Below are 22,867 nucleotides of genomic sequence, written 5' to 3'. Positions count from 1 at the left end.
ATATATCCCTTGCTGCTCACCTTCAAATCCATACTCTTTGTTCACTAATTGTGTACCAATATATGCATATATACATGTATTCCTAAATATAAGCTCAGCCCATACAATGTTACTTGTACGTATTTGGTACCAGTTGCTTGCTCTTCCCTGGGAGAAGACACCTCCCCTGCTCCCCGCTTTCCTCAGTTGCCTAGAGCTCTTTGTGTAGACTTGAGGTATTATGTGCTTTTCCCCATCAACTTTGGCATGTCCACTGGTATCATCCTTGTTCAGTTCATGTTTGGGAAGTCATGTTGGTGAGACTTCATGGGTGTAGCTTGTGATATTGCTAGGAGACACAATCTCATAGCAAACTCCCCGATCCTCTGGCTCTTACAACCATACACTCCCCTTTCCACAGTGAGTGTTTTCTAAGTGTTAGGTCTGGGAGTGTTTTGGAGATTTTTTCCATTGGGCCTGAGCTCCATAACTCTGTATTTTAATTGGCTGTGCTTTTCTCTGTATATAAGGACAAATGTTCATAATTTGTTGTTAGGGATGATGATTGAAAAGTTTTTGCACCCTGATAAGCTTCTCCGCAGACACAGCAATCCAAATCAGACCAAATCAAACCAAATTAGCCACCAGCCCAGGCCGGAGCTGAATTGGAATTCAGCTCTTGGAATTAGAACCCAAACCTACCACCTGAGTTCGGGAGAAAAATTAGAGCTCCCTGCTCCAATTTACCCCATCTTAGCTTCCATGTAAAGAGGGAAAATACACAGAATCTGGATACTGTATGTTATTGTGTTGTCTTTGAATTGCTTGACTGCTGAGGAAGAAGCAACAGCTGCTAAAAATCCTACAGGTCAGGCAGTTATAGAAAGATCAAATAGAACTATAAAAGATATGTTAAATAAACATAAAGAGATGAAAATATCCCCAGAAATGGAATGCATAATGCTTTATTAACTTTGAATTTTCCAAATGCTAATGAGAAAGGAACATCAGCTGCAGAGAGACATTGGATAGTAGAAAAAAATATGGGATTAAATCAGCCAATATACTTTAAAGATGTACTGACCTCAGAAGGGAAACCAGGGCATGGTCACGTTAGGTAAGGGGTTTTGTTTTTGTTTCCACAGGAAGTGAGAAGCTGTGGATTCATTTTGGGTTAAGAAAAAGAAGGTTTGATCTAGGAAGACCCTGTTTTAGAGCCCCTCTGTTGCGGTGTCCTGTCCTCTGAGTTCTACTCCCAGCACAGTTTTAAGACTGCTGGCTAAGATGACCTGGCCTCACAGAATACTCCAGTCAGGACTTGACCATAATCCTAAATTTTCTTTTTGTGCCCATAAGATTATCAGTGCCCTCAATCATCAGGAAGTTGCTTAGAAACGGTTGTCCACATTTCCCAAGAATGGATTATGGGGATTATGTTTATCTTTGTTTAGAGTCTTGGTTACAAGTTGTTATGAATAATGGTCAGGAAAAAAGCTAAACAAAGGAAATTTGATTTAAGGTTCTTGTTTTGAAAAGATAAAAGGGGGATATAGATATGATAGGGTAAAAGTGTAGATTATTGAATCTACTCAGAAAAAACCAGAGGATATAGATGTGATAAGATAAAAAGGTAGATTATTGAATCTACTTTTAAAAAGATTAGTTTTAAATGCTTTACATTGGATCAAACTTTTGTGTATTGTATACAAACTTTGTATGTTGATACAAATTTGAGAATAATTTTGTTAAAACATACTGTGCATACATTTCTAATCTTGTTCAAGGTATTGCACCTATACAGCTGATTTAACAATGTCATGCAGACATCTAGTCCTTGAAAATTATTATTACTAACTTTTTAGGGTAATAAGGAAATATACATTAGCAATTAGTCACCTATTATAATTGAAGTCGTAGTCACATTAGGTATGTTTTCAAGGTCGAACAAAGATGTATTTTAGATAGATAATCTTCAAACAGTTCAGAGATCTACAGATGTTTTAATAACCTAGGTTCTTCTTTTTTATGACAATGAAACGTATCTTCTCCTGGCTGCAACAATCTACTTCAGAGAAGATAATGGGCACTGAAGAAACTCCATATGGAGTTTACCTTCTTTGTGGCAAAAGTAAGCCACTGGGCAAGAAAATGTCCCTACCTTGACTGCAGACAGTGTGCTGTTCTAATTAGAGAAACAGGACACAAAATATCTTGCTTCACAGAAAAGTCTGTAGGATATGCTAGGACTGTAGCTGAAAGATGGATGCCCCAATGTTACAGACGAACTTTGGTTGACTGCTCAGAAATCCAGCTGTTTCTCTTATTGCTCACATTTTTTTTGAAAGTCACTTGCTTGCACTTCCTGCTTACTCAGTTAATGTTATTTCTTTCTTGGATCTCTGAAGGAGTTGAAAACTGATCATTATGGTTATAGTTTTCCTTGTTTACCTGATGCAGAAAGCAAGTTAGGGTAGAAAGGAAATTAGGTCAAGACTTTGGACTCACCAAGATAGGATCAATATGGAGTATTTTCTCTGAATTTGTGAAATGCAAATGGATTAGACATTGTTAGTGCATTTATTTCCTGTATAAATTGTATATAGTTATTGTACTTACTATATTTAGTTTTTCTATATTAGTTATTGTATTCTTTTTATTTTAGACAAAAAGGGAAAATATAGTGACATTTCACTTGCATTTTAATATATAAAACTTGCCTGAGGATCAGAAAAGTAAAACAGTCACAATGGTCAGCCTTATAGAGCAGGCAACAATAACACACACCTTTAATCCTAGTAGACATACTAGTTTGCCATAGATTAAATGGTTTTCCTAATACAAGAAAAGTATGTTTTAATGAAAAAAATGCTTAAAATTTGAGACTGCTACCCTTTCTCCTCTTAAAAGAATATCATCCTAACACAAAGCTTGATTTCTTGGTTTCTCCATCTCTTGGGTCTTAAAGGAAAGGTGTTGCTCTTAGTATCCTTGGCTAGTGAGATTTCAGGTGCACATCCTGCCAGCAAGTGTCACTGGCTACATTTTTAGTATGGCCTCTTTTGTGGGGCAGGGGCTCTAGGCACAGACTTTTCTGATGTTATTTTGCCTTCTCTAAATGAGAATCCTTAATTTAAAATACTGTGATTTGAACATCTGTACCAAGAAATGGTTTATCATTGTTAATCAAATATTCTAACAACCTTATAATTGGTTTCATAGGAATAGTATTAAATTTTATTTTATTATTATTTTTAGACAAGGCTGGCCTCGAACTCACAGAGATCCACCTGCTTCTGCCTCCTGAGTGCTGGGATTGAAGGCGTGCGCCACCACTGCCCAGTTTAAAATTTTTAAATATTGGTGGAGATGCTCTCTTGAGTCCTCGCCCAGGCTGTTATGCTGTTCCTCAGTTGCAGCTGTCAATCCTCCATGTTCCTGTTAGTAATCCTGATAAACTTATGGGCCCATCAAGCTGGGCTTGGATGGAATCTTCTTTCGCTATTATTGCCCTCTCTCCAAGAAAAAGAATGTAACAAAGTCTGTTGACTATAGCAAGGTGGCAAAAAGAATGGCAAGGGAGCATGGGGCCAGCTTTGACATGGTTTTTAATTACTGCTTTATTGGGAATGTCCTTTTTAAAGTGGGTCGATGCTAGGGTCTGATTTTCATCAATGTCCCCTTCCTGTGCATTATGTTGAAACAAACCCACAAAGCAGCTTTGTGAACATGGGGGATGTCGGGTTGATTTAGTTATGAGGACTGAGTGAGACAAGGGCCCTTAAAAGGACTTAGAGACTTCTCAGCCTACAGAACTAGATTTTCTTTATTTATAAAGTCAGTTTTAGTCTGTAGCCCAGGCTGGTCTCAAGCTCACTATGATCCTCCTGCCTCAGTCAGCCTTCCAAATTGGAAACAACATGAGTCATCAGGGCCTGGCCACCTTTTCTACTATAAAACACAAGCAAAGGTGTTTGTTGCTGGGGCAGTGGTGACACGTGCCTTCAATCTGAGCACTGAGGAGGCAGAGGCAAGCAGATCTCTGTGAATTCACGGCCAGCCTGGCTTAGAGAGCAAGTTCCAAGACAGCCAGGACTACACAGAGAAAACCCTGTCTCAGAAAGAAAACAAAACAAACACAAAAGGTATTTTGTTTTCAAAGCCTAAATGAAACAACTGACCAGTTTTAAAAAGGGGTAGCCTGGACAGTATTTGGCAGCCTGATAATAGTTATGTATCGCAGAACAATGGCAGACTCTTCTAGTAAGTATGTACTGCTTAGGTAACCTCTGGAAGGGGTCTTCAGTCATAAATTTCAGAGTCTTGTACCTCCTCATGAAACGAGACATTGACAGTAAGTTGTCATCAAGTGACTGATGACACCGAATGAAACTAAAGGTGATCAGGGACTAGGAAGTGGGGAGAAAAGTCACTGATGGCTATGGCTTATTAAGTCGGCCATTGCGCCACAGCTGTACCCTCGAAGAGGAAGGAGTGGGACAAACTGTAGGAGCAATCTGCTGCACTGAAGGCCAAGTGTTTCATGAGCCACCCTGCTCCCTCCAGGAGGTCTATGTTTCTTTCTATGAATAGGAATTAGCTGTACAATAAACCTCCAGGTCACACTAAAAAAAAATAAATATTTGAACTGTAAGGATGATACACCTATAAAAACTCCAACACTATGAATATTATGAATATTAAACAAGTTGATTTCTAAGGTCCCTTCTATCTGGAAGAGGCAGTAACTCTCTTTAAATTCTTCTGCTTTTGAGCAGTAGAAGGTTCATTTTTTGTTTCAGTGAGGTGGAGGTCTTTCCTGTTTTGAGTGGTGTTTCTTTACAGCAGCATAGTTTGAAGTTAAAGGTTCATCCATTTAAGATTTATTTTCTGTAGCTTCCAAGATTTTGCGTTATGTTCTCAATAATACTTATCTATTTTTATCTCTAATATCCGTTTTAATGAACACACCGTTGAGCTGCAAAATGCAAATGGAATTCTTCCCCCACATTTCATTCTGGAGAAAGGTGCCATTTTAAAAGTCATGATCATGAACTAAAAGACCCAAGTGGATAATAATACAGAGATATTGAATTTCTATTTGACTTTACCCATCCTTCAGGGGAACAAAAAAAAAAAAAAAGCAAAAGGAAATAGGCTAGCTAGGAAAGCAGGGTATGAGCTATACCTCCAGTGGATCAGAAGGCAAATTCTAAGGAACTACCGATAAGTCATTTTTAATGCCAGTATAATCTACTCTACCATCCTGGTCTAGTGTTAGCTGAGAAAGCTCGCTGGCTATCTGAAGTTTGCTCATATCAAGCCCTGACGGGTACAGCCACAGGACATTCCAATGACCTGCTGATTACAAACAAAGGTCACAACCTTCTAACCGAAGTTGGGAAAGAATGAGGATTGCATTTATATCTCTCATACTTGCCTCTTGTCTTCACTGTATTCTGTCCTGAATACAGAGGCTTTTCTTGCCTTTACAATCAGCTCACTGAGTGGTTGAGGGAAAGAGAAAGCAAGATACCAGACAGCTACAACATTGCATAAGCACCCAAACCTTTACTTCTTTTTTTTTTTCAGTGTTTCATAACTCAGAAATCCGGTTGTATCTTACAGTAGATGGTGTTGTACAGACACTGAGTCTGGGTGGCAGTCCTAAGTGTTCTTGATTTGTGCAAGCACAGGTCTACGCAGAACTCTTGATATCATCATTCATGCACTCATTTTATGCATTTAGATAGGGTAAAAGCATTTTTTTTTGTCATTTGAAACACATTTAAACATTAGGCCATGCTTCTGCATTAGCATAAAAAAGCCATCAGGCTAAAAATAGTGAGGTGGGGCGTATATTTTGTGTCAGCAGGACAGATAGTTATCATGCGTTGGGACAGTCTCTTTGCACACTGTGCGAAGATGTGTTTCTGCCTTCTGATTGGTTTAGTAAAGAGCTGAATGGCCAGGAGCTAGGGAGGAGAGGACAGGCAGAACTTCTGGGGAGAGACAGGAGCTCTGGGAAAGAATTTGAGCTGAGGGGGACATGGAGGAAGTGGGACACTTGGTACTGAGGAGAGGTAATGAGCTATATAGCAGAACATAGATTAATATAAATGGGTTAATTTAAGTTTTAAAAGCTAGTCAAGAACAAGTCTAAGCTAAGGCCAGGTTTTCATAATTAATAAAAAGCCTCTGGGTCATTATTCAGGAGCTGCTTGTCCAAAGAATGACTTGTTACAATCATGGGAGTAATAACCTCCATTTCTTCTTTTCTTGTAAGCTAGTGAAGTTTTATGAATCTTGAGAAAAGAAAATACAAATGAGCTAAGTTGAAGCTTTGAACAAGATATAGGCAAGAGAACGGTTTTTCGCCTTGTCACAACACATGAGCCCTCTGACCAGAAGCATCAGCGTCATTTAAGGTGTTAGTGGAAACTGGATCACAGGCTGCACGCTCGACTCTCGACAGCAGAACCTGTGCTTTAATAAGGTCCACAGGGGATACACGTGCGCACCACTGCCTGTGAATCTCTGACATCATAAGGAAAGCAATTCCCGCGGATGCAGGAGACGGCACCAAAATTTCACAACAGCGAGCAACTGATGGGATGGATTCATCTCTTGTGAGGGCTGTCATCAAGGTGTCCAACTCCACTACCGGAAACTTCCTGCTGCGACATGTGACTTGACGGAAGTAAAATTGATGCGGTTAGTTGGTTAAGTAGGAAATGCCAACAAAACCTTGGGCTCTTAGATGCATTACATACATTCATTAAGATAACTCTTTTGGTATGCATAAAATGAAGGCTCTAAGTAATAAAACTATTAAAATTTTATTGGACTATTTAAACAAAAATCCCTCAGTGTTTAGCAAGCTAACAGCGTGGTTTGTGAATTCTGGTGTCACAGAATTGACGGAAAGCAGTGTGATACAGTAAGATAAGAGCTACAGCAACAAGACTGTAGATAAGGAGGTGCACGTCTCTCACAATTAGGGAAGGTTATTTTAAGAAAATGTTAGCAGATGAAGATGGACTGGAGGAAGATGAGATGCAGGGAGAGAGCATTCTAGAAAGAGTGAGTTACCTTTACAAAGACGTCAAGACTGCTTGTCAAGATATGGCAGCTCTGATTTTTTTTTTTCTGGGGGTGTACAGAGTTGGAAGAGATGGTAGATTGTGTTTTACTATATGATAGCTATGCTGCTATAGCAAAGGAAAATACCTCTGAAACTCTAAGAGTATTTGGTGTTCAAAGTTCTCCATTTTCCATTGGAAGAACTGAGTTAAGGATTATTATTATTGTTGTTATTTATAGAATTAGGTTTTTAATTTCATGAATGAGGCTGGCTTAGAGGAATGGAAGCCTTTTCTGCATATTATTATTGCCCAAAGTTACGTGTAAATCCCACTCACAGAAATTCCAATTTCTGTGGCTCGAGAGATGCCTGAGCACTTAAACATATTTTCTTTCCCTCCCCCATGTATATGTCTGTCTGTCTGTCTGTCTGTCTATCTATCTATCTATCTATCTATCTATCTATCTATCTATCTATCTATCTATCATCTATCTACCTGTGTGTCTATTATTTTAAATAAGCTACACAGTCTTTGGGAGTATGGTTTATCCCCCTCCCCATGGTACTACTGTATATAGTATTCATAGCAAAGATCTTAGGCTGAGAGGAGTTACAGGTGCTATAGGTGGGTCAGTCAAGGACAGGAACTTCAGCACCAAGAACTTCTCAATACAGACAAAACAAAGCATTGTTCAACACCTTCCCTTGCTGTGTAAAGACAGTAACCTGTAGTAAAAAGGCCGCTAGTTAGTTCCTGGCCACTTAGCCTGAAATAATCACACAGAAACTGTATTATTTAAATCACTGGTTGGCCCATAAGCTCTAGTGTCTTATTGGCTAACTCTTACATCTTAATTTAATCCATTTCTATTAATCTGTGTATTGCCACGTGGAGGTGGCTTACGGGGTAAAGTTCTGGTGTCTGTGTCCTGCAGGGCTACATGGCTTCTCCCTGACTCTGCCCTTCTTTCTCCCAGCATTGTTTAGTTTTCCCCACCTAGCTCTGTTCCGCTATAGCTCTGCTATAGGCCCAAAGCAGTTCCTTTATTAACCAATGATATTCACAGCATACAGAAGGGAATCCCACATCAGCAACCTGGTGGGCAGGAGTGATGGGGAAATGGAATATGATTTTATGCCATTTCTTCTTTAACTCGATGACTCATTGACACCTTTGGCAGCTCAGAACTCTCTCCTTCTAGCATAACGAATCTCTTTTCTGGCATCATGTGGCTGTAAAAGACAGATTCTCATTGTTCACACTCAGCCACAGGTCAGGCACAGCTGGTAGAGACTGTGAGGTGTGCCTACCTGTCTGGTAATCCAGCTGCTTTCTGATGGTACAGAAAATTGGCAGGCCCTTGTATGAACTGTGCTGGACAGCTCAAGTGGTAAGTAGCAGGGAGTTAAAAACCCAGGGTGGGATGCTCTCTCTATGTCTACCTTCAGAAAAGTTCCATGAGCTCACTTAGCCTTGTACCCCCAAGCTTGTGGCCTGAAACTATAAGGCATCATGGTAGTAAAATATAGTATTTATGTTGCTTGCTTGCTTCTCATTGTAATAATTTTGCATTGAGAAACACACCCTCAATTCACAGTCTATATATTTCAAGCAAAATGTGTAGCCCAGAGAATATAGCCTATTTATACAACGCTGGTGAGGCAAAAATAGTTTTTACATTTTTAATTATGGCTAAAAGACCAGAAGGATAAAAAAAAACCCCTCATGATTGAAAACTATATAGGAATTAAATTCAAGTGTCAAATAATAAAGCTTGTTATAGCACAGCTGTGCTCATTGTACATACATCTGCTTTCGCTTTACAATGGCAGAGCAGAATAACGGTGAGTGGCGACGTGGCCTGCAAAGCCAGAAGTATCTTACCTGGATCGTTACAGAAAAGCTTTGCTGACCTATAGATCATCGCTGTCCCCATAGTAGCAGGGAATGGTCAGTGCGTTACTAGGATGGAATACCTGGACCGTTTTTGAGCTGTCCCTTCTGCCGCTGTAAGTCAAGTCCTTATGTCAGGAACCACGCGTGAGCCTCTGAGGATGAGGACTCAGTCAAGCTTATCTCAGTCCATCCAAACGCTGGAATCTTCAGCTATCAGAAGCAAGAGCTAAAAGCTTTGCTGCTAATAGGCAAGGACACTTAACAAAACCACTTGGAAAAAACTCTACTGTATGCGTGGGAGGAGAAGATTAATTAATTCCCAAGCTCCTGGGGTGTCCTGGAAGCAGTTGTTTCCTGGCAAGAGATGGGAAGCCAGTCTTAGTTGGTATGCTTTCTAGGACCTCAACGCACGCTATTCTGAGGAGAAAGCTTTAAAGTCAAGAAGACAGGGATACAGTCTCTGTTCCTGAACCGCATTTCACAGCACACCTCAGTCTTCAGTCCTATGGCTTCAGGACTTAAGATTTTTTTTTATCTTTGTACTAGAATTATTCATACAATATCTGAGTTATCTCCTATAGACTCTTTAATTCCATGTACATAATTAACAAAACTACTGTATCTTTAATTCCAGTGAAATCATGAAGTTTTTCATAGAGAAAAGAAAAAAAACTCATTAACAATGAAATAATGACTAGGCATGTGTTTTGAGTTTATGGGCTATTAGCCATTATGAAATATAAGTTCATTATAAAGTAAGAACAAACATGCATATACTACTTTGACCATTGAAGAAGTGTAAATCATTTTTTTCTATAAACTAATCCTTCTCCCTGCCACTCAAACAGCAAAGATTCCTTCTGCTCAGTATCTCAGAGGAAAGATACATCATGACAGTAAACAGAAATGAGAAAGCAAACAAGCAACAACAAAACATAAAACAACCCAACAAAAACTGTAGGCATTTTTAGATTAAAAAAAAATCTCTCACCATTAGAACAGGGAGAATCACTTGGTGGGGATAAAGGCAAAACATCATGGGTCACTGCTTTTGCCTAATGGAGAGATTGTCTCCAGGTCATACATACATAAAAGAATGAGAAAGAGAGGGCAGAGAGAATGGGTTGAAAACACAAATAAATGGTGCATTTCAGAGGAGAGAGAGACAAAGAGAGAAGGAGAGAGAGACACACACAACGAGACACACACAGACAGACAGACAGACAGACAGACACACACACAGAGGGAGGGAGAGAGGGAGGGAGGGAGGGAGGGAGGAAGGGAGGGAGGGAGGTTGCCTCATCTCAACCTCAGTGTGGTTGCAAGTTATGCAAATGTGGGTGGGTCTCCAGAAAGAAGGTCAGGGAGCTGTGGTGAGGCTGTACCTACCTGCTGTGGGCACACACTGTAGTCAACAGGTTTTCCTCTCTCCCTCTCTCCTGGTTAATGGTGGCTTCTCCTTGGCAGAAAGAATCCCAAGGAAGTAGAAAATTTCCCCAGCAGTGCTGTGGAAGTAGAGAGTTCTGAACTCACTAGGTAGGATTTTCACACCCCCCTTCCCTGTCCCCAGCATGAGAGTTTGACACAGAAGTTAAATTAGGTCAAATACAAATGTTTCTGACACACAAGGATTTAGGGACAGAGACCTGGTGGTGTTCTAGGCCATCATTAACTGTCTCCATCAATGCAAGCTGACGTCACTCTAAATGGGACAGCAACAGCACAGGTAGGTCAGAACAGGTCACTCAATCTTACTGCATCGCAACGGTGTTCATTGTAAAAAATTGCCTCCTCCCCAGCCCGTTTGATAATGAAGTCCTTTCTTCACCAAGGGAGGGTGAGTCACTGGCTCTCACTGGGGAGCTCTTCAGGGAGATGTTCATACCTAGTTCATTTTCTTTTACGTATAACCAGTGGATTAATAAAACACAACACTGTCTTTTATAGTTGCTCCTTTCCTTTAATACACAGCAGATTTTGTGGAAACACTGACATAGCAGCTCTATTGAATAGCTCTCCTTCAACCAAAGAAAGAACAATATGAGTAATCTATTATTTCTAAAAATCTCAATTTCCTGATGCTGTTTTTTCCCTATCAGTCACCTGGGGAAAGAGGAAGGTGAGAAAACAGGCACAATGAACTATGTTGAAAGCTTTTCACTTGTAGCCCAGAATGAGATTTTGGTGCTGTTTGGGCCCAGGGAAGGGTGGGGAAACTGAATAGGCAGGCGACTCTTGGCCTGGAACTATCCTCCATACTCCATCCTGGATGCTATTGGGCTTGTCTAGGTACACTTCCGGCTGTGCTTGTGGAGGAGGGAGTGGAAGGTGTGTCTCTGGCATGGCATTTCCTGGGGAAAGGCTTAGGATGAGCGCAGCCTCACCCATAACAAGGAATGTCTTGACTCCAAATGTCAATAACGTCAAGATTGAGAAATTCTCATACAAGAATAGAATTTCGCAAAGAAGACAAGAGCAAGCAGGTAGGATAAATAGGGTTTGTAAAGACTCAGATGAGGCGTGTGGACTTTTGTTTCAAAAGAGGGGGAAGCCATAGGTACCTGAAGAATTAGATAATTCTTTTATATTTATGGCACATTTTAAAGGGAAACTGTTTTACAGACATATTGTTACAGACTTTGTAAAACTATTTTTTTTTGCACTGAGTAGCAATTAATACACAAACAAAAATATAAATGTGAGAAGGCATGGTCTATTTCCATTCAGCTTGATTGTAGGTTGTATAGGCCAATACATGCCCTAGAAAGGGTGGTCATGTGACCTTTGCTTTGGGGTTCTTCAGTGACAAATTAAGGAATGTAAATCCAGTTGTGATGAGAAATGTGTGCATGTGGAGAGGTTTTGTGCACACACACACACACACACTTTCATTTGTAAAACCTAGAAAGTCTCAGGTCTTCTGGAGAGATTCACAAACTGTAGATTAAGGAAGGAGATGTTGCTGCAATCTGGGATTGGAAGACCGGGAAAGGCTAGAATGTCTGTTTGGAGGTGGAATTCCTTCTGAGGACTGTGAGAGGCAATGTCCACTGTCCCATTGTCACGTTCCTGGGTGTCTGGGTTAGCTGATGATGACTAAGTTCCTTGCAGAAATACCACTCTAGTCCCTGCCTTCATCTCACAGGGCATTTCCCCAGTGTGCATGTCTGGGAACAAACCGCCCCTCTGCTGTGAACCCCAGACATTTTGGATTAGGGTCAACCTAACAACCTCATCATTACAGCTCTCGGGCCTTATTTCTATTCTGAGCATTTGGGAATCATGATTTCAGTATATGAATCTGGAGGTGACAGGGACTTTAAATAAGTAGGTGGCATTTTCTAAATTGTTCTAAATGGATAGCATTATATAATTTTCTACTTTCCCAAGTATATCAGTTATAAGAAAATGTTGCAGCAAAGGTAAATGAGACAGAACCTTAAAATACTTTTGAATATTTATTATATCTTGATATATGTCAAGACACACCCATATATATGTAGAGTCATTGTTATATTTCTTGGCAGAATTAATGTTAGTAATAAAAGACACATCTAATATAAATTATGTAATTCCATCTCCAAATCCTATTAAGTTATGATTTTGAGGACAAAGTTTCCAGGATGAATTCTAGCAGATAAACATCCAAATCATAGAAGATGCATAAAAAACATCCAAATCATCGAAGATGCATAAAGTAAATTTTGAAATGCTCTTAATCCCTTTTTGAGGGCTGTTTGGTTTATTTTCAACTTCTTAGTTCTAAAAGAAATGGTACGGTGAATGCTACTGAACAAACATCATTTACTTGTATATATATATTTTCAGATAAATTTCTGAGATAACAACTGGTAAGCCAAAGGGTGCAACCACAATAATTGCTATATTAATAAAAGAACAGTTGCTATTTCTCTATTAATACATGCTCATTTGTCCTCCATAGGGTTCTTTCAGGAGATCTCAATAACACTGGTACTCCTCTCAGATGGAGTTTGTTTATGTTGTAATGCTAATTAAGTTACTATTGAAATATTAAATTGTGCATTTCTTTTAATGTTTGTCAGCAAAATTACACTCCATATGGCCCACTCTTTCAGTTTTAGCTTCTCAAAAATGAATTAAAATGCATGTTGAAACTATAATTACAATCTAAAAGGCTAAAAAATTGTGGGAGGAGACATGGCATTAAGTCTGAGAATTTTTAGAGAGAGGGTTGCCCATCGAGTCTGAGGATTTTGTAGAAGGAGGAACTAGTGGCTGGATGCTCTGTTTCTCCTATCTTTCAGCTTTCACCCCCTAATAGCTGACTCTGGGTTTTTATTGTTAAGACCAATTAGAATTTGTGCAACAATTTAGAGAGGACTTTGCTTCATGAAGTTCTGTAATTACAGAAGGGCGATATGGGATGTCCTTCTGTATATGTTTTGCTTGATGAATAAAGCTGTTTTGGCTAATGTCTTAGCAGAGTAAAGCAGGAAATCTGAACAGAGATAGAGAGAGTAGTCAGAGTCAAAGAGATGCCATGTAGCTGCCAAAGGAGAAAGATGCCAGAACATTACTGGTAAGCCACAGCCTAGTGGTGATATATAGATTAGTAGAAATGCGTTAATTTAAGATGTAAGAGCTAGCTAGGAATACGTCTGAGCCACTGGCCAAACAGTGTTGTAATTAATGCAGTTTCTGTGTGATTATTCGGGTCTGGGTGGTTGGGAAATGAAAGCACAGTCTGATTTCAGAAGGGCTTTTCAGTTGTAACTGGTTTCACAACAAAACAACCTTCTCCTTTTATTCAAGGTAGGGTTGTTTCAGGACTGCCAGTGGATGCCTAAAACATCAGATAGTACTGATTCTTATGTCATAATCTTTTCTCTCTCTCTCTTTTTCTGTGGTCTTTGGAGCATCAAACTGAGAACTTTTCACACTATAGCAGAGCTTCTTCCTATGAGATATCTTTCTGTCCCCAAAGTTTGTAAGTCAGGCATAGTAAAAGATAACTTTTGCAGGGTCCTGATGGGTATCCTTTGGGGGAGAGGGAAAAGTAGGTGCGGTACCAATGAACAGACATTGGGAACATGTTGAAACAAGTTCTGGTTTATTTTAAAAGGAAGGGGTAAGCCTTATATACTCCCCATCCTGCCCGGGAGCAGGGGTCTGCTGAGCAGGCATCTGCTGAAGTGATGTGGTCATTGTCCACAGGTTCATGTCATCTCCTGCCAGACTGGGCCACTGTTGTCAAGGTCCCTTGGCAGAACTAGGCTGACTTCTAGGGAATAGCTACTGTGCTTGCTCTTTACTATAGGTTTAGGCCAGCTGGTTCCCAGGCCCATTAATGCTTAGTCATACCACAAACAACAACAGATAATACAGCAGAAAATTCTATCAATGTATTATAGGACAGCTTGCAGTTTTCTTCCTTGGGACTGTAAAGTAAAACAGTGTCTTTGCACAGAAGCACTGTGACATCACCACAGCTGGCTTGCTAATGTGGTGGCTACTAATGACTAGCCTGTATGTTGTATAAACATTGTGCAGTGGGCAAAGTGATGGCTCACATGCTGGGCCATGTGGAGTGTGAGATTTCACCACCGTAAATCCACTGTTTGAGAAGTAGTACAGGGCCCAGCATTAAACACATCTCATAATTAGTAAGTAGCTGTGGTTATGTAAGTGTGAGATAACCATTTTAATGTACTCATTTTTTTTCTTTTTTATTGAGAATAAGAAAAAAAAGTTTCTGCCTCCTCCCAGCCTCCCATTTCCCTCCCCCTTCCCCCACTCTTCTCCCCCTCCCCCCACTCCTCTCCCCCTCCCTCTCCTATCCAAAGAGCAGTCATGGTTCCCTGCCCTGTGGAAAGTCCAAGGTCCTCCCCCCTCCCTCCATGTCTAGGAAGGTGAACATCCAAACTGGCTAGGCTCCCACCAAGCCTGAACATGAAGTAGGATCAAAACCCCTTGCCATTGACCTTGGCTTCTCATCAGTCCTCATTGTTCGCCATGATCAGAGAGTCCGGTTTTATCCCATGCTGTTTCAGTCACAGTCCAGCTGGCTTTGGTGAGCTCCCAATGGATCAGCCCCACTGTAACACTTATGCTTTTGTATGTGTGTCTGTCCCTGTGTGATGTCTGAGTGTTTTGGGTACACACATGTGGAAATGAGAGGAAAGCTTGCAGAAGTTGATTCTCTTTCCATAAGATAGGTCCTGGGGCTCCAACTCAGGTGGGCAGGCTTGGAGGCAAGCACCTTTGCACATCGTATCATCTCATTGGCCCCGCACATACTATTGATTTTAACATAAGAAAACCTATGCATAGCAAAATGATCAATTAAATGTATAATAATTTCAGAACTGTAAGACCTTAAAGTATTTTCCTGTGTTGCCTACTTTCTCAGAAACTAAAGAAGAGGATGTTTTGATTGCTGATAGAGTGATAAGTCAAGAAAGAGGTTCAGGCAACAGAATTATAACAGAAGTGAACCCAAGGGAATTCCCAATATTGTTGCAAGTTGCTAACTTAAATACTTTGCCTATTGGCCTGCTGAGATATTAGTCTTTTCCTTAATGGTCAAGGTCTTTATTAAGTATGAAACCCCTTTGTCTGTTTGTGCAGTTGCAAATTTTCTCTCTAGGTGTTCTTGCCTTTTGATTGGCTGTGACTTATTTTATTATAGAGAACCTTAAAATTTCCACACAATCAAATTCACCAACCTAAGTATAGTTTTTACTTTTGGATCCAATGGTCCTACTAAGTAGGAATGATAGTAGGTACATGGGAGGTACAGAATTGCAGGCCATAATCCCATATATAATTCAGGTTGCACCTACAGTACTATTTTGAGTTACGGAAACTAGACTAGCCACTTGATTTCTTTGGACTTTAGAATCTACAAAATATTGAAATTTTTATTAGATATTTGCAAAGTCTCTTGTAACTATGGATGTTGATCTATTTTGATGTCATGTAATGGGAGGGTTTGGCAACAAATTTAAAACAACCTCTGGAAGAATAGTTAGAAACCATTGATAATAAAAATGTTCAGATCAAGATATAAGAAAGACTAGTTATTTAAAACGCAAGAAAAATAAAAATCTAAATAGCACAAACTTTCCAAGTGACTAAAGACATCAGAGAGAAAAAGGCTACGCCTTTTTTTACAGCTCTGGTTTGGTTATTCCACAGTGGTGTGCATGAAAGCAAGGCCATCAAAGTGCTTGGAGATGTCCAGCTGGAAAGGAGAAGCAGGTGGGGACTTGTAGATGCTCTGCCTGCGGCACACTTTTAACTCAAACATGCACTTTTTGTTTTTCTGCTAAAACAGCTCATTCACTGTGGAGACACGTGGCCAGAGAGCTTTGAAACTCACCACAGGACAGATTTACAGAACACTCTCCCTAGCACAGGCAGGAGGAGGGCAAGGGATGTCTGAAAGGGCGTTCCTAGTCCCAGGACTGTATGACTGTCTTCTCTCTACACTAGCACCCTATCTAACTTTTGCCCAGCTCTATCTCTGTGGTCCTTTTACAATGCTATGACCTGGGTAGAATTTTCACTAGGATTATCTACAAATAGGAATGAGACAGTGCATACACTTGTTTGGAAAGGACAGTGTGCTGGCTAGTTTCATGTCAGCTTGTCACAGCTAGAAACATCAGTGAGGAGGGAACCTCAACTGAGTAAATACCTCCACAAGATTGGAGAGTAGCCTATAAAGCATGTTTCTTAATTAGTGATTGATGGGGAAGGGCCCAGCCCACGTTGGGTGATGCCATTCTGGGTTTGTGGTCTTAGAAAAAGAAAAAAATGCTGGCTGAGCAAGCCATGAGGAGCAAGCCAATAAGCAGCACTCCTCCATGGCCTCTGCATCAGCTCTTGCCTCTAGGTTCATTCCTTGCTTGAGTTCCTGTTCCATCTCCCTTTGATGATGAACTGTGATGTGGAAGTGCAAGCCGAATAAACACTTTCCTATCCAAGTTTCTTGAGCACGGTGTTTCATCACAGCAATAGATCCATAACTAAGGCAGGCATAAAACATTACTTGTCCTTTTTTTTTTTTCCAAGGCAGGGTTAGCTTTAGAGCCTGTCCTGGAACGAACTGTTGTAGACCAGGCTGGCTTTGAACTCACAGAGATCTGCCTGATTCTGCCTCCCGAGTGCAGGAATTAAAGGCATGATCCCATATAAGTACCTCTCACCCCACTGGCAGGTTTTTCATGTGTTCATCCAGATCATCAGAAGTGGACCCGATTTCTCCGCTTTGCACTAGACTCCATTTCTCATATTTTCTGTTTAAAGTTGATGCTTAGTCTCACATGCATACCATGATAAAGTCCTCACAGTTGAATAATTTGTGATTTTGTTTGGCCTTGCTGAAAATTACATAGTCAGAACATTTCATTAATATCAGAGAGACAATAGTATAAACTTTCAACCTCCATCAGAGTGAATGGTTAGGGACTGAATGATCTTGAAAACCCATTGTATTTTCACACACTTGAGACATTGACTTGGGCAATAGACTATAAAAGAGCTCTTTCTAGATTAATCAATATAAGTGTATTAGGTTTTTGGAGCATTAGAAGTCTTCCTAGATTAAGTTCTAAATGAGAAAAAAAAATTATATTCATTTAAAAGAAACTGAAATATACTGGAGACACTCTATTAAAAGATGTATATTCATTATAACTGCAGAGTCATTTTAACAAGAATTTTATATGGCTGTATGATGCTAAGCATTTCAGAAGGTTCGACATCTTAATTATAAAATAATGGGTACATGTTATGAAGTATTGGAATGTAGGGAAGAACACAATACCATCACTCTAGTAAACTATTGCTTGCATTTCAGCAAGCCATTGCTCTTACTTGCTATTATTTTTCCAATTTTCATCTTTTTTTAATTTCTAACTCATGTGTATGTATGTGCGCCATTGTGAGTTTCTGTATACTATGTGCATGCAGAATCCCATAGAGGCCAGACGAATGTGATGTATCCTGCACCTGGAGTTACAAACAGCTGTGAGCCACTGTGTGGGTGCTGGGATCTGAACTTGGGTCCTCTACAAGAGCAGTCAATGCACTTAGTCACTGAACCATCCCTCCTGCCTCATGTGCAAGGTTTTGTGTAGTTGTATTATATGTACTCAGTAGCATATTCAGTAGTGTGCTGAGTAAAATTTTAAATTAGTTACATTTTCATAAACATATTTGCAGTGGTAAAGATAATGAAAATAGCTTAAAGGTATATTGTAACTTGCTTAAACTTTTCTGGTTTCTTGTATTTTTTTTCATTTCCTATTAAAGCACCATTACCATATACATGCATTATATCTACTTTTTAGCCATATTGGGTGATATTTTTAAGAAATATGGTTAACAAATTAAAACTCATTACAGTTTTTATAGTTCTTGATACAGATAGAAAAACCACTTTAAAATTATTATATCCATTTAGAGTGATGGGCATTGTAGAACACTCACCACCACTAAATGAGCAATGTAGAACACTCACCACCACTGAAGTAGAATTTTAAGAAACTAATTTCAGTAAATTAAATAAGTAATTATTTTATTTTGTCTGGTTTTAAAATGATCATTTTGGCAGATTGGGTCTATTTAAAATATTGTTATAGTTAGACAGAATATAATCAGCCATCCAAGATGTTTCTGTTGGAATTTAGCATGAAGGGAGAGAATAAGAAAAAGAATATTTCAGTTGGTTGTGGGATGGGGTACAGAAAAGCTTATGCTTTAAAAGAAAAGATCTTTTGCTACATTTTTGGATTCTGATTTTAAGACGTGATCAGTTCCTATTCATTTACTACAACTTTGTCTGAAAAAGCAATAGCTATCACCTGCTCTTTCAAGAAAACGTTTGTTAGTTTTGTCCCAGAGTACACTCCCTTTCCGTGAGTCAGGCAGAGGTGCACGTGTGAAGCCGAACTGTCACCTTCCCTGTGTTGTCACAATCAGTGACCAATTTTAGAGTACAGCCTGGTGAGGGGACGACATTTTAAATCTAAAGCCCAACTTTGGAGACTACAGCTGAGTTCCTTATGTATGAATTTTATATAAGTTCCAGTCCAGTGGTCTCTTGTCATTTGGCCACTGGTGACTTAGAGCCAATGACTCACAAGCTTTGTGATCAGCAGTAGACAGAGCAGAAAAACATAGCCAGGGGCTTAGTGGAGTTCATGCATGAGGGAAGGATTGCAACCGACTTACTCCAAAAGGTGTGTGTATGTGTGTATGTGCCTATGTGTATGTGGGCAACCACCCTATCCCCCCCAAAAAGCAATGACACTTGAGTTACATTATCATCTACATAATGCAGGAGCCAGGGAGACACTGTAGCTCTGTGTGTTTTCTAACCTTTGCCTTTGTTATGGTTTGGGTCTGGAATGCCACCAAAGGCCACGGGTTAGAGATTCGGTTTCCAGTAGAACATCGTTGGGAAGTATTGAGAACTTTAGGGCGGGAGGCGGGGGTTGGCAGGGCTCTAGGTCATTGAGGATGTGTCACTGGGGGCACTGTGGGGCTCCAGTCCATCCTCTTTCTGTGTTCTGTTTCCTGGCTGCAATCTATGTAGCCGTCTCAGCTCCTCACCAAAATGCCCTCTGCTCCCCATCACGATGCTCGTTGCCCCTCACCACGATGGTCTCTGATCCTCACCCTGATTTCTCTACTTCTCACCACGACGCTCTCTGCTCCTCACTGCGATGCCCTCTGCTCCCCATCACGATGCTCGTTGCCCCTCACCACGATGGTCTCTGTTCCTTACCCTGATCTCTCTGCTCCTCACCCTGATACTCCCTGCTTCTGACCATGATGCTCTCTGCGCCTCACCACAGGGCCCAAAACAATAATGTGCCAATTGGTCAGATCCAGAGACCTCCAACACTATGAAGCAAAATTAATCACTTCTCATTATAATTGCTCATCTAAAGTAATTGGAGTGATGGCAGAAAGCTGACTACCATGGCCTAGAAGACCCGTAGTTTTCTTTAAGTCAAACACCAGGACTGTGTATTTGGGTCCTGGTTCTGCCGCATGAAACAAAGCCTAAGGTGAAAATCAGTTAGAGGAAAGAACAGTTTCTATGTGAGCACGTAAACACTAGTGGCTGTGTTCAGCAAAAAGGTCTGGCGGTACACTAAGTGGCACACAGGTTTGAATGCTTCTGGTTTTAAAGACAGACGAAAGCTATGATGGCCTCTAAATAGTAGACGATTCAGGGAAGGGGTCTGCAGAGATAACTTAGTAGTTAAGAATGCACACTGCTCTGGCAGAGGACCTAGCTTTGATTCCCAGCCTCCAGGTTCGGCCGTTCACCTTTAACCCCAGTTCCGGGGGGATCCAGGGGCTGGGCTCTGCAGGTACCCGCCTTCATTCACATGCATACACCCCCATAAACGTAATTTTAAAAACAAGTATTAAAACAGATGTCGGAAAGAGAGGGAATGGCTGATGAAACAATGTCCCTGGGAGATAGCTTCTTCATGAATATATGACTGAGCAGGCAGCAGAAAGGGGAGGAGACAGCTCAAGGATTGACGGGTGACATGTCTCATTCAAATGACCACAAGTATAAATGTGCTTGATGCAAAATTTATGTTTTAGAGTGATTTAAATGACAAATCTTATGCTATGTGTGTTCTACCACAGTCACAAATTAGAGGACTTGAAATAAATGGTATGTTTCATAAAATTACAGCCATCTCTTGACAAACCAGCCTTTGGAACTATATCCATTTTTATAGTTTACATTTTATAGAAAGATTTAAAAAAATATAAGATCTTTCATATTTGCAAAGTTTGGTTTCATTTCTCATTTTTATTCCTAAGTTTGGCCATCAACATTGCTTATTAAGCTCTAGAAATATTCAAAATACAAATTTCTGGGCTCTGCCCCAGAACCATTGAGGCATAATCTCCAGGAATGGGAGCCAAAATTTAATATTTTAACAGGTGCTTTGAGGAGCCTTAGGCAGCAAAAAAATTTAACTCCTCAATTTTCTCCATCTTCATCAGGATCCGGTGCGGCTCTAGAGAAGTGGGCTGTTAGTTACTTTTCTCCTTGTTGTGACACAATGCTCCATAGAAATGAATGAAAAGAAAAAGGCTGTTTGGTTCGTGGCACTTATTTCTTGTGATGGAGAATTGTGGATGGCACAGAAGCTCGTCACATCACGGCAGAAGAAATGAGAGAAGAAGTGGGTGAGGGGAGGGACCAGGCAGAAATAGCCTGTAAGCACCCCTGACCCTGCCTAGGGATCTGTGTATTCCAGCTGGGTCCTACCTCCTACTTTTCACTATCTTTCAATGAAGATATCATATTGTAAATCTATCAAGGGATTAACTCATTAGATCAAAGTCATCAGATCTACTTGCGTCTGGAAATATCACCATAGACATCCTGTTCTACGGTTTCCTTTTCTGTGAGGAAACACCATGACCCAATAGCAATTGGGGAGGAAAGGATTTATTTGGCTTACCCTTCCACACCACTGTTCATTGATGGAAGTCAGGACAGAAACTTAAACAGTGTGGGAACCTGGAGGCAGGAACTAATACAGAAGCCTTGGAGGGGTGCTGCTTACTGAGTTGCTCTCCATGGCTTGCTTTTTTAGAGAACCCAGGACCACCAACCCAGGGATGGAATCACCCTCAATGGGATGGACTCTCCACCACCAATCACTAGTTAAGAAAATGCCTTTCAGCCAGATCTTATGGAAGCATTTTCTCAACTCAAGTTCCCTCCTTTCAGATGACTCTAGTTTGTCTATCAAGTAAAAATAAGACTAGCCGGCACACATACCCAGAGGTGCCTAAATACTCTCATAAACACACCCAGGAGTGTGCAAACACCCTCATAAAACACCCCATAGACACACATAGTGGCATGCCTTTCTAATTTCCTAGGTATGTCTCAATGCAGTCACTTGACAATATAACTATTACAAAGGAAAAGTGGACTTAAATTTTTTATTCTTTTAGCAAATGTATACAAAAACCAGCCTTATCGTATTTAATACTTTCTTTAAAAACTTATTTTATTTTTAATTACATGTATATGTGTATGTCTGTGTGTGAGTATATATATGTACATGGGAGTATGAGTACCTGTTCAGTCAGAAAAGGCATCAGATCCCCTGGAGCTGGAGATACAAGGGGTTGTGAATGGCCTGATGTGGCTATTTTAAACCAAATTTAGGTCCTTTGCAGGCACAGTATATACTCTTAGTGAGCCATCTGTGCAGCTAATATTTCATCACAATAATAAAATAAAAATTAATGGATAAATTAATAAAAAAAGTAATGTTTTGCAAAAGAGGCTGAAGAAACATCAATAATAACAGGCACTGAATTATTGCCATCCTTAATGAAAGTTTAGTATGACATATTGTTTGATTCATAAAAAGAAGACTTGAGATTTCTGATATATCAAGCACTATGGAGCAACTAACACATACATTATAATTAAATATTAGATTATAAGGACATTAAGTTACTTTAAAGCCTCAGCATGAATGCTTACCTTGACTCGCTACCATAATTACTATACAGACATGTCATAATCCTAATGGTTATTAGTTAAGTGTCTTTTGCAAGATTTGGTAGTCAGGGCCTTTGGGGCTGCACACAGAAGAGTGCAGATGCAGGACACTAGTTTTCAAAGCGGTACAGAAGAAAATGGTTCTCAGGCTTTCTCACCAGTTCGGCAAGCTCACGGGGTAGATTTGTCTCAGCAGATCATACACCAGAAAGAGCGACTCTGTCAATATTCTGGAAGGGGATTTCCTACCAGAGCAGTCTTTCAGTGACAGGTATGCTTTGCTGAGACTGGACACTTCGTCTTTCAGGTTTTTATTTACTCTGCTTTTGAGTTTCCTGTGTGTCTAGCCATTGCGTTT

General features: G+C 40.2%; 1 protein-coding gene across 7 annotated transcripts in view; it reads left to right on the top strand.

Moving 5' to 3' along the window:
- Positions 1–22,867, top strand: part of LOC126511971 (40S ribosomal protein S2-like) — an 89,497-nt gene that overhangs the window by 4,476 nt on the left and 62,154 nt on the right. Inside the window, exon 2 of one of the 7 annotated variants that reach the window (XR_007594851.1) lies at positions 1,125–1,653. The exons of the other annotated variants lie outside the window; for them this stretch is intronic. The gene's annotated coding sequence lies outside the window, so the exon portion shown is untranslated. Of the gene's footprint in view, positions 1–1,124; positions 1,654–22,867 lie in introns of those variants that run through there. 7 annotated transcript variants of the gene reach the window in all.

Source organism: Alexandromys fortis, unplaced genomic scaffold (genome assembly GCF_014885135.2).
Source record: "Alexandromys fortis isolate MF-2015 unplaced genomic scaffold, M_Fortis_MF-2015_v1.1 scaffold_107, whole genome shotgun sequence".
Taxonomy (NCBI): Eukaryota; Metazoa; Chordata; class Mammalia; order Rodentia; family Cricetidae; genus Alexandromys; species Alexandromys fortis.
Note: the sequence above shows the minus strand (reverse complement) of the source record. Positions and strands in the feature narration are given on the sequence as shown.